The sequence below is a fragment of the Aythya fuligula genome, chromosome 3 (genome assembly GCF_009819795.1).
Source record: "Aythya fuligula isolate bAytFul2 chromosome 3, bAytFul2.pri, whole genome shotgun sequence".
NCBI classification, from domain to species: domain Eukaryota; kingdom Metazoa; phylum Chordata; class Aves; order Anseriformes; family Anatidae; genus Aythya; species Aythya fuligula.
The window spans coordinates 108,739,453-108,752,061 of NC_045561.1; positions in this window are offsets into that span (position 1 = coordinate 108,739,453).

Genomic DNA, 12,609 nt, shown 5'->3' on the forward strand with positions numbered 1-12,609 from the left:
GGGGCCTCCTGGACCCCAGGGACATTACATCTTCATAAATAAGGAGATTTATTTACAGATATAAATCAAAACACAACATTTAGAACATGCTACAGGGAAACAGCAAAATTCAAGGAGAAGTAAAAAAGAATAATCAAAAGTCAAGGATTCCGGCCAAATTCTTCTTAAAATAGCTCTTCCAAGACATAGTGAACATTGTATCAAACTCACGCAGGATCTTTAGCCAGCATCTTGGCTTCTTTCATGACTCATTTCACTTGGGCTGGGGAGTAACAATTTCCTCCCTAGCCACTGAGTAACACGACTAAGACTAGGTAGATATAGCTCAACCCGTTGTGATTGATCTGGTTCCTCTGTAGGGGAAACAATGCATTTCATCAAATGCTACTGTGCATCAAACTGTCGTCATCAAGAAAATCACCCTCTTTTGTACACGAACCCACACACCCACACACATATGTGCACATGCAGATCATCACCTGCTAGTGTTAACATGCACGCAAACAATTACAGAGCAGACATCTGTTCAGGATGTTGCTCATTTGATCAGCATCTTCATAGAGATGTCTGCAAGTCTTTGAAGCATTTATATTCTATGTGCTGTCTACTGCTGCAGAATGATTTGTCTGTAAAAATTCCTCATGCTGGTGCAGCATTCATTGGCATTAATTGTTCTGGTTCAGCACTAAAGCAATGACAGAGATAGAATCATAGAAAAGGGACCTTAAAGATCATCTCATTGCAAACCCCCTGCCCTGGGCAGGGACTCCTCCCACCAGACCAAGTTGCCCAAAGCCCTGTCTAGCCTGGCCTTGAACACTTCAGGGATGGGGCATCAAAAGCTTCTCTGGGCAACTTGTTCCAGTGCCTCACCACCCTCATAGTAAAGAACTTCCTCCTTATATATAATCTAAACCTACCCTATTTTAGTTTAAAGCCATTAACCCTTGTCCTATCACCACACTCCCGGACATAGAGTCCCTCACAGCTTTCCTGTAGGCCCCCCTACTAGAAGGTCGCTGTAAATTCTTCTTTGGGCCTTCTCCAGGCTGAACAACCCCACCTGAGGGAGCCTGTCTTCAGAGGAGAGGTGCACCAACCCCTCTAATCATCCTCATGGCCTCCTCTGGACTCACCGTAATAGGTCCATTTCCTTCTTGTGCTGGGGGTCCCAGAGCTGAATGCAGGCTCCAGGTGGGGTCTCACAAGAGCAGAACAGAGGGGGACAATCACCTACCTTGCCCTGCTGGCCATGCTGCTTTTGATGCAGCCCAGGATATGGTTGGCTTTCTGGGCTGCAAGTGCACATTGCTGGCTCATGTTGAGCTTCTCATCAACCACCATCCCCAGGTCCTTCTCCTCAGGGCTGCTCTCAATAGGGGAAAGTAAGGTAGGTAGCCAGGGGAAGGTTGACCTTGCGCAGACAGACAAGACAACGCGTACTGCTCTAAATTATTGTTTTGTGGGGATTATGTAGTTTTACATGGGTCCCCTGCATGGGAGAAGATTTTGCTGATTACTATAAACAGTAGATAAACAGTATACGTATCATCTTCTCTTTGTCAAGATGGTGACCATTTCAAAGAATTCAAATAATGATAAGGAAAGGAAAGGAAAGGAAAGGAAAGGAAAGGAAAGGAAAGGAAAGGAAAGGAAAGGAAAGGAAAGGAAAGGAAAGGAAAGGAAAGGAAAGGAAAGGAAAGGAAAGGAAAGGAAAGGAAAGGAAAGGAAAGGAAAGGAAAGGAAAGGAAAGGAAAGGAAAGGAAAGGAAAGGAAAGGAAAGGAAAGGAAAGGAAAGGAAAGGAAAGGAAAGGAAAGGAAAGGAAAGGAAAGGAGAGGAAAGGAAAGGAAAGGAGAGGAAAGGAGAGGAAAGGAGAGGAAAGGAGAGGAAATGCGAGGAAAGGAGAGGAAATGCGAGGAAAGGAGAGGAAAGGAGAGGAAAGGAAAGGAAAGGAAAGGAAAGGAAAGGAAAGGAAAGGAAAGGAAAGGAAAGGAAAGGAAAGGAAAGGAGCGTAAAGGAAAGGAAAGGAAAGGAAAGGAAAGGAAAGGAAAGGAAAGGAAAGGAAAGGAAAGGAAAGGAAAGGAAAGGAAAGGAAGGAAAGGAAAGGAAAGGAAAGGAAAGGAAAGGAAAGGAAAGGAAAGGAAAGGAAAGGAAAGGAAAGGAAAGGAAAGGAAAGGAAAGGAAAGGAAAGAAGAAAAAAAGAAAAAAAGAAAAAAGAAAAAAAGAAAGAAAGAAAGAAAGAAAGAAAGAAAGAAAGAAAGAAAGAAAGAAAGAAAGAAAGAAAGAAAGAAAGAAAGAAAGAAAGAAAGAAAGAAAGAAAGAAAGGAAGGAAGGAAGGAAGAAAGAAATTGAAAGAAAGAAAGTGAAAATTTTATTTTATACTAAAATTTTAAAATGTTCCTCAGAATGAATGCCAAAGCAAAGTTTGAGCTTTCACAGTGATCTTTGAATACAGGCTGACACAACTCCTGCTGAGGGCATTTGTAATATTTTGAGATTGGCCTCGGAGTTAATTAAAAATTAAACTGGACAGTGACTGCCAAGAGGTGGTAGATGCCCAGGTCCTCTGTCCCAGAGGGACAGCCAGGAGTACAGGCCTGGAAAGGACACTGCAGAGGTTCATCATGTATGGACTCTTGCAACTGTGCACAAACACATTCACAAATGCCATTTTATCCTGTGTCAATCAGCTTTAAAAAAATACATTTCAAATACACATGAGCCAGACATTATCCTGGAATTCTCCATGCCAAACTTCAGATGGTGATGGTAACCCACAGACATCGCGTCTTTCTACGTTCTGCCTAATGGCTCCTTCTTGTGTGGGCTGAGAGCCAGACAGTCTTATGTGACCTTCAGCATTGTCTGTGCTGCGTACCCACCTTGGGCCCTTTTCTCCATACCACCATCACTCCACTGTGGTGGCCACAGTGGCATGGACAAGAAGGAAAGAACAGCCATGGTCACCTGGTTGGACTGGGGCAGCTGCCGGGCTGTCCTGGGGAGCTGCCATGGAGCGGTGACAGACTGAGAGTCTCAGGTGTGCTGTGACTGAGAGCACCTTCCCCTGGGGGCTTTTGGGGATCTCACTGGGTGCACAGGGGAGGCCACAGAAAAGTGAGGAAGGATGGGAAGTGGGGAGGAAGGCGAGGGGAGAAATATAGACAGAAGAAAGAGATAAGAAATAAAAAAAAAGTGCTAACAGAAGAAGGAGGGAGGAAGGGAAGAAGGGAGAAAGAGAGGGAGGGAAAGAGGGACGGAGGGAGGGATGAAGGGAAGGAGGGTAGAAAGGAGAAAGAAAGGAAGAGAGAGAGAAGTGGAAGAGAAAAAAAAAAAAAAAAAAGAGAGAGAGAGAGAGAGAGAGAAGATTAAAGAAAACTGACAAATATACACACGAACAGATTTTCCACCCACACATTTGGCAAATGTTGTCCATGCCAGCAGCCGAAGCACAGCGCGGCATGGGCTGTGCCTCACTCCACCGACTTGCAGAAGACCCACGGAGCACCCACACACCCCCAGGCTCCCCTTGGGGAGCAGCAGGTTCCCCACACATGTTAGAGCCATGTAGCCAAAGCAGCAGCATTTCCTGACTGTGAACAGCCCAGCAGTGGCATGTGGACTCACACCGCCATGACTGCATGTCAGAATGGAGGCAGGGCTGCACCCAGCACGGGGGCAGCTGAAGCCAGCCCTCTTGCCTTTATTGCCCATGCTATATTTCTCGATGGAGCTGATATTTCATGCCTCTTAGCCGTGGTCATCGTGCTGTGGTGGCTGTGGCTTACAGCTCGCTGGGCTGAGGCAGAGGGGGGAGGAGGGAGGCATGGCTGACACTTCATTCAGTGATCACAGGCCTCCTCTGAGGCTCAGACTTTGCAACAAGACATTGGCAGGCCCGTGTAGAGAAATGATTTCATCCGTGTACGAATTAAGCCAAAGAACACAGTACTTGTCCCTTTGGTGTTTATTTTAAAATAATTATTACATGTTCCCTTTTCTTTCAGGAACATTAAACACAATGCTGCACATGATTTTGTTCGGGACGGCTGCAGATGGCTGTGTTGAGGGAAAGTCAGTGGCAAATACTGACATATGCACCATGGCAAGAACTCAAAAATGAACTCTTCATTCCCTTCAGTCTGAGGAATGCTGAAGTCCAATACCTTTTTTGGGGAAATTGAGATCAATAGCAGTTAGTTGGTTTATTTGATTGTTGATTTTCTAGTACCAGGCCACCAATTCTGTTGTATTTCTACTCTTTAAATGGAGTGCAGAGCATTTGGTAGCAAGAGAGGCTTCCCTCAAGCAGTTTTCCTCTCAAAAACATGCAGTGGTTTGAAAATGTGGTTGCAAAATGTGGACAATGTGCACGGGAGTTATTAATGTTCACAAGAAAATGTGCTGCTTCATCTCCATTACAGTCATTAACCACAGCTGTGGTTTTACAAGTGAGGCAGCCTACTTTCATTCTTAGAGCTCAGATTTCGATGTTCACAGAGACATAGGTAGTTCCTCGAATACCCTTCCCAGCTATAATGCGAACATACACGGACACTGGAAAAAGACTTTCTTTTATCTTAATAGACCTAACACACAGATTGCAGAAGGAATTTAAAACAAGGCTTTAATGTCAGATGTTTTATATGGACCACATTTCTCACAGTGAAAAGGGAATAATATATATATATATATTTAAGAAAGAAAAAAAAAAAAAAAAAGAAGGAAGAAAAAAAAGACAATACACTGTCCAGGAAAACAAAGCAAGCCAGCCAGCTCTACAACCGTTTGACTAGGAGACCGCTCCAGAGTCATTTCCAGTACTGGCAGATACAGCTAAGCCAGAGTTCTCCATAAGCCAGATGACACAGTTGAAAAATATATTCCAGAGCTTGTTATCCCTCCTGCAGCTGCCAAAGTTGCCCATATGGGACCACAGTGTTGGCTCAACCCACAGAGGAAAAGGACGGAAAAAGACAGCAAGATGAAGAATATCAGGAGCTGTGCAGTAAGCATCATCAGGCCAGTGCTGAAGGTTGCTCTAAGTGCCAATTTCTGTGGAAGGACTGTGATCTCTATGGAAGCCCAGCCAGGTAAAAGAGACCATATATACATGCATGGGTGTATATTAAAAAACCCAACATATAACCTGTAATTCAGCCAGGGATGTTCCATTTTTGAACAGGTATGAACATGACACTTCTCAAAAAATTGCAAAAACAGAGCACAAGAAAGTATAGCCTTCAGCTTCGGTTGCAAAGGGCCTCCCTTTGGCAGTTTCCCACAAAGAAGCAATTCCCAAAGTTCTGTTAAGATAAGTCTACTTATAGTGGTGTGGACAGGCCAGTGTGCTGTACCCCAAATTTCAAGCTGCAACCCAGCTCCCGTCAGGAAGTTGTATAAATGTATTAGTGCAGCAGAGTGCCCAAACTAACTACCATGCTGAAAAGCAGGATATATTAACCAGAGCTCATTGTTGTGTGGCTTCTGGAGCTGAGAGCAGAGGAGCTAAGTTCTCTCTGAACCATGCAGATGTAACCAGGGAGGAATTCACTTAGCACCTGCATAGGTCTGATCTTTCTTCCAAGCAAGTGAACTAAAGCAGAGTTGTTCTTGACTAAGTGCAACATACCTGGATTTCAGATCCACAGGCTGGCCTGAGGCTGTTGGCTGAGGATGAGACAAATCCCTAGCAGCACACAGATCAGCACTATATTTGTCATTAGAATCAAGCATGGGAATTTTAGCATCAAAAGTACAAAAGCCCAGCACTGAACAGAACAGAGCCTCTTACATTGCCAGCTTGAGCCATCCAAATGTTACAGACAGGTTCCCATAGTCATGAGCTTGTCTTTAAATAAAAATCACACCATGAGATATGATTTTAATAACACATTTGGGGTTGGTTGCATTTACTTTCAGGGGTTTTAACCACTGGGATCCACTTCTAAACATTTTCACAACAGGAAGGCTCAGAATATGTTATTTTATGTTATTTTTCAAATGAAAGCTGAGGTTCTTATGCATTCATTTTAACTCCAGGAGCTGTGTTTTTTAAGGCACACACCAAATGTCAAGAGACTCACAATAAAATCACAAGAATTGGCAAGACCGCCTTCGTTGGCTTTGGGGAATGAGCAGGTTGTTGTTGGAGCCACACATTAGAGGGAGACATATTCACATGTTCTTAACCAGTGAATTATGCACAGAGGTATAATGGCATTCTGCCCAACATTGACACACAGCAACAAGAACAGGATGCACAAAATTCCCAGGCCTCTTAAGCTAATGGAGCTTTGTTAGTCTCCCTAACAAGGGAACCAATGACATAACCTGTCATAAACATGTTGGGACCATTATAGACACAGACATGAGATATATTTAACTATAAAAAAACATTTAATAACCAAAAAGACAGCTGCGTAATCTGCACATTACACTCACAAAAAGGAAATAAAAGTAAAATGAACTGGAGCATGTGTGTCTGGAGAGAGAGAGGCCTGAAGACCTTTCAGAGAAATTCTTCTAGGACTTGCTTCAGCAAGAGAGCACTCCTATCCTCCATTCTCTTTGGTGCTTTGTAGGAACCATATGTTTACAGCTTTTTTTTTTTTTTTTTTTTTTTTTGGGGGGGGGGTGTGTGTGTGTAATGGAATGGCCCATAAACTAACAATGGGACGTTTTGCTTAATAGCTAGTAGCTGAATATAGCTCAGCAGACTTTTCAAGGAAGGAGAGGAAGCTGGGAGCAGGACTTCATCTTCTCCACTGACAGGAGAAAACCAAATGCATATGCATCTTTGTGTCCGCACTAGCTAGGTCCAATCACCCGGGATCAAGACAAAGTCCAGTCAAGTCAATAAACTGGTCTTTATTTTTCTTTCACCTAAGTGCAAACACTGAAGTGATACACAGAATATGGAAGAACAGAGTGATCTGCTCTTTTTTTCATCTGCCTTTGGCCTTAAAATCATTGTAGATTTATTTGCAACATGAAAACTGACTTAAACTTATTTAAATAGTACTATGCTTACAATTCATTTGAGGAGGGGGTAATGTGGGGTATGGAGGTTTTTATAAATCATGTCACTTATGTTTTGCTGTCTCTATAAAGGACATGTTTTGCTGCATAATAACTCATTGAGGTTTTGTCAAGATCAATTTACATTTGTCAGATGCTCTGCAGTCTTCTGACAAAAGCCATAAATAATGGCACTGCACCAGTATTTTGTCTTTTTTAATGTTATGATTTACAGTTCATAGAATGGGAAGAAGAGGCAGTGGAGTGATGTATTTCTCTCCCAACTGCAAGCCCTGATCTTCTCAAGAGAGGAACCAATGTACAAAACTCAACAATATCTATCGCTAATACCAAAATAGAGATTGAAAAAAAAAAAAAAAAAAAAAAAAAAAAAAAAAAAAAAACTACTGAGGTGCCTAAAAGTCTGTATCTAATTTATGGGTAATTTACAATGGAAATAGACTATATAAAAATGTATACAAATTTGTAGCCTTGTACATCAGGGCAGATAAATAGTTTAACTACAAAATAACGAACATGAAGTGTCTCTTGTGAGCTGCCAGGTAGACAATTTGATTGCCCAGATTTCATTAAACTCAAACCAGAGAGAGCTAGAAGTCTTCCAAACATTCTTTAACTCTATCAAGTGTGTCGGTACTCTACAGCCGATGACAATATATTTCACCAGAGTTGCCAAAAAATTGTTTAATTTTAAGCCATGCCTGTATTGCATTACTTTTTAGAAGTTGAGCCAGCATGTAGGGCATGATCGACTCTGTAGAAGAATAAGCCCATTGCCAATGTTTTCTTTGCATCCGAAAAAACAATTTCACATAGCCATTCCTTAAAACAAGGAGAAAAACAACAAAAACAACAATAAAACCCCTGTTGTGTTCTTCTCTCCTCTAGCCTTCAAACCATCTTTGCTATCCCAACTTTGCCAATCAGACTCAAGTGAGTGAAGAGTTACAGAGAATGTCTATGCTGCCAAGAGCTATTTCCAGTGGACTTTGATCAAGTGATGCTGTAATCCCTAATGGGAAGCATACTTCATTTATAAGGTATTCTTTGGTGTCATTCCCAAGGAGCAGGCATACAAGTTTTTGAGCAGCAGAGCTTTCTCTACAGAAAGCACTACATTTGAGAGAGGGTAGCACTACCATGTTCAACTTGGGTGCTCAGGCCTGCCTAGATAAGTGTGTGTTTGGCATTACTCATTGCGATGGTCCAAAAAGGCAGCGGTGGTCACAGACTAAGTCTTAGTGCTAGAATTTCTTCAGACACAGCCGTCTACCCAACAGCACTGACTAATGCGCAGCAGTGTATTTCATTTTTATCGTTTCCAGAGGGGAACACAACAACAGGCTGTTCTGACATTTGCACTTTGCTGCAACTTTGTTGAATTTAAGAGACTGGGGTTATTCTTCAGAAATGTATTTTATTTTCCCTGAAGTTTTATTCCAAGACCGAGGACAATTAGCTCACATTTTAACAAGGAAGCAATTAAAGAGCATGACGTTCATAAAAATGATTTATTGTGCTATTAAATTAGGATGAAAATCATCAAAGTTCATAATAGCCAAAGAAAAACAAATATAAATTATCTTCATACTCAGTTTGTACCCCGATGCTTATCAGCCTGAAACGCGTGCATTTATTCTCCAGTGCTGCTGTGCAATTTCTGTCATTGTATCTCGCTGTTTGGAAAACTCATCATTTTCATTCCATGCTGAATAGCAGCCATTTAAATAGAAAAAGTTTAAACAGCCCTTATCTGCTTAAAACTTCCTCCAAAAATAGCCTGAGCTTCCAGAGTAAGGGCGTTCCGTGTACCCCCAGGCAAACCTGCTGGAACCAGATGCTTGACTGGACACAAGGAGAGCTTCCTGCCCCCCAAAACCCTCCACTTCTTCCATCTGTCAGTTGTGTATGTGTTTCTGAAAATGTCCACTCTCTTAAATATTAAAAACTTTTTTACTTGCGGTTTCACTTTTTTTTCATTAACATTTCCACTATTTTCACATGTAAACCAAAAAGATTTAGATGTTTTCACTGAAACAGCAGTTCCAGACTAACACATTCTGTTCCCATTTTCCTCCCCAGTATATTTTAAAATATCATAAGTCTCTACTTATTACAAGATATAAATATGTTAATAACTCCACAAGAAAAGAAGAAGCAATGCAAACACATGTCTTAGTGGCCACATTATGAAACCAGAGCTCAACTTTCTTCACCACTGGCTGCCTCTGCGATACTGGAGAAAAAAAAAAAAAAAGAAGTTTTCCATGTCTTAGATTTGTTCTTATTGAAGTAAGAACATATTAACTCCTTCACAGGATTGTTGTCTGCAAAACGTTTGAGCATTTTCTACAAAGAACTATGCCCAATCAAGGGGGTTACCTTTTGTACCAATATATAGAAGTCCCTTTTAGCAGTCTTCTGCTCTTCCCTAGCATCTTTCATGGAAATCCTTCCTGCATCTCACTGCCAGCCCCTCATATTTTGACACAGAGCAGCCTTCAAAGTCTGGCAAAAGCTGCATCCCTGCAGAAGGTCCATTTGCATAGAGTTTAGGGATCCTGCCATGCCATATCTGAGGCTGCAAGCCTGCTAGCCCTCCTTTACATTACAAGGTGATGAGAAGATCCACCTGACTGAGAATCACAAATAAGGCCTCCTGAGTAGTGAAATCATCAGGAAAAAACAAACTATCCCTGACATTTAGATAACCTGTGCTCCTATCCAGGACCTAGATCTGAAGCATGTGGGAAAGCAGGTCTTAGAAAGTGAGTGCTTTACTTATTAATCACTGGAAAGTTTCCTGTTTTAGATGCCCGAACTTCATTGCAGTGACGGAGTTCATTATACATTTAATTTAGGGGAATTGTTCATCTATTTAACTACATGTTAAACTTACTGTCTGAATCAGAGCCTGTGTTTTAAAGTCTTAATAAATGTCTATTAGTCTGGATACTGTTTCTCTTGCTATAGTTTGGTAAACATTTATTTATTAAAAATCTGAACTTTACAATTTGCAAGCAATGTTTATAGATGCCTTATAAAGGCTCATTCATGACTTGGAAAGCATCATGAATTATCACATCAATGTAAAGAAAGCTAAGACCATAAGTACATCTGTTTTCTAGAAAATAAAATTAAAAAAAAAAAAAGTGTTTCAATTTCCCATTTCCTTAGTAAATGATCCTTACTTATTTGAAAAAGGAAAGCATTAAAACGTTCTGCCTCTGATGAGTTTTAACTAGATATTTTCAATGAATTATCCTGATTTAGCTGCCTGTCAAGATAATGGTATAAATTGCTCCTTCAATCTACATTTACAAACTGATTCAAACAGCTTCAGTATAGACTCAGACAAAAGTTAAAGGAATTTGATGTAAATCAACAATGAGATTAGTGTTCGGATCTGCTCTAACAGACAGGCTGTGCTGCAGCTGAACAGACTCATGTTTCATTTTCTTCTTTGTTTTGCTTTAATTTCCCCCTTTTAACTCTGTTTAAATTAGAAGTGCACAAGTGACAGTCTAGAAAGAATGCTCTGAAATAGATAACGAAATTATGTGGAACCTCAGGTACTGCATCTTAAAAACTTGCATTCAATGAATGAAAAACTGAATTTTATATTCAGAAAATATATTTGGCTGTTTCAATACATGAAAAATCAGGATTAAAAAAATGGGAATTTGAAAATGGCTTACATGTGATATAGACTTAAAAGGCAAAAATATTAATGATTTTATTAACAAACATGAATCCATATGACAAATGTTATCTTTCCAGTTTTCACTTCTCTTCTATAGAAAAGACTATTTTTTCTTAACATGTTAACTTTAGTTTCATTTAAATCGTTTTAGTACTAGTGATCCTTATTTTATTCTGTTTATAGTTGAAAGCATTTAGGTGTTCTCTTACCTTTTAACAGCACATTCTAATACTATTTTACCTGTTTGATTACTTCAGAAGGCCATTTTTAGAAGAAAGAGGAACAGTAACAACTGGGTATAAATTTGCAGTATTCCATGTTCTGCAAAATTATGAGAAGCCTTGAAAAATGTTGACATACTTCACTGTTCTGTTTTGCTCTGTTTTAAATATCGGTGTATTTATTAAGCTGGTTGGCAAAATTTAATCATATATAATATTTTGTGTTTTTCATCAGATTTGAATTCTTTCCAGGTTTTTAGGACTCTCATTTTCTACTTGTCTCAGAAAATCTGTATTAAATGAGGTAGGATTTATTCCAAGTTATCCAATGCATATCTTCAAAGAAATATGTTATGCATATATCTTTTACAATAACTTATTATGTAAAATAGTTATTAATACAGAATAGCTGGGAAAAGATTGCTTTAAAAATGTTAATGTCTTTTAAAATGCTGCGTGAGAGAGATTTCAACAAACGTAGTGAATATCTTGAGCTATAGTTCATGCAATATTTTGTATTCATCAGATTTAACTCTTGAGGTATTTTTCTCATATTTGTTGTGGATACACGTTATCTGTTATTTTCCATAGCTAGAAATTAATTCCTGAAGGGCATGATTTTTGCCTTTTAACTTGCTATGTGATACATGATTCTTCACTGACAATAATCTGGTTCGTACGTGTAGTGTAAAATCATCTGCGTGGAGAATGTGGATGCTCAGACTCTGATCTCACAGCTCTGGGCACAGAGGACAGACGGCTGCAGTCACCCACAGCCCCACTCAAGCCCATGGCTCTGGTTCAGGACCCACGCAAGGAGCTGCATCAGGGTAAGGACAGTTCAGAAACCTTGAACAAACAGATCGAGGTCGGGGGGAGTTTTGGGCGAGGGGGGTTTACTAATAACCAAATAGGCGGCTCTTCGACTTGGAGACCTGAGACCATCCCCTTCTACCCTCAGCGTTAGGGTAAATCCCTAGCCAAGGCACCAGGTGTCAGAGACTATTAAATTCCAAGTATGGTCCCAGAAGAGGCTTCATCTCTTTTGTCTCCACTTCCAGAGCAGAGCTGAGCTGAGACTGGGCACGATGTCTGGAGGACCTGACCTCTCTCTACCGACTGTCACAGTAGTGCAAACCTGAGGAGGTGCTTACTTAAGCACTTCACATTTCCTCCGGCTAGGCAGGGTGGATCAGGCACAGAAGTACTACAAAAAAAGTGGCACAGCTGGGTCACGGATTTTGCCAAGGATGCTTATTACAAGAGTGTTTATATGATTTAAGCTTGGAATGAAATCTTGATAGACAATGCTTCATTATTTCTTTTACCCTCTGAATAGCTTTCCCATCAGTCTCCTTGGTGGTAAGCCATGGTAAAGCCCAGTCAAGCACTGCATGTAAACACACATAAGTTGAAGCACATTGAGCAAGTCCTCCTGGAGTCAACAGACTTGTTAAATTGAGATTACTTGGCCATGTGCAATGAGCACAATGGAGCAGAACACCCACATGGTGATGATCAAATGAAGGCCAAAGGTTTGAAGGTAGTGAGGGCAGCAGGCCACAGCAGCCCTCTAGGTAAGACGGGTAAGAAAATGGTTGTAATTACTGCTTGAATTGTTCTGGGCTAACCACAGAGCTGCT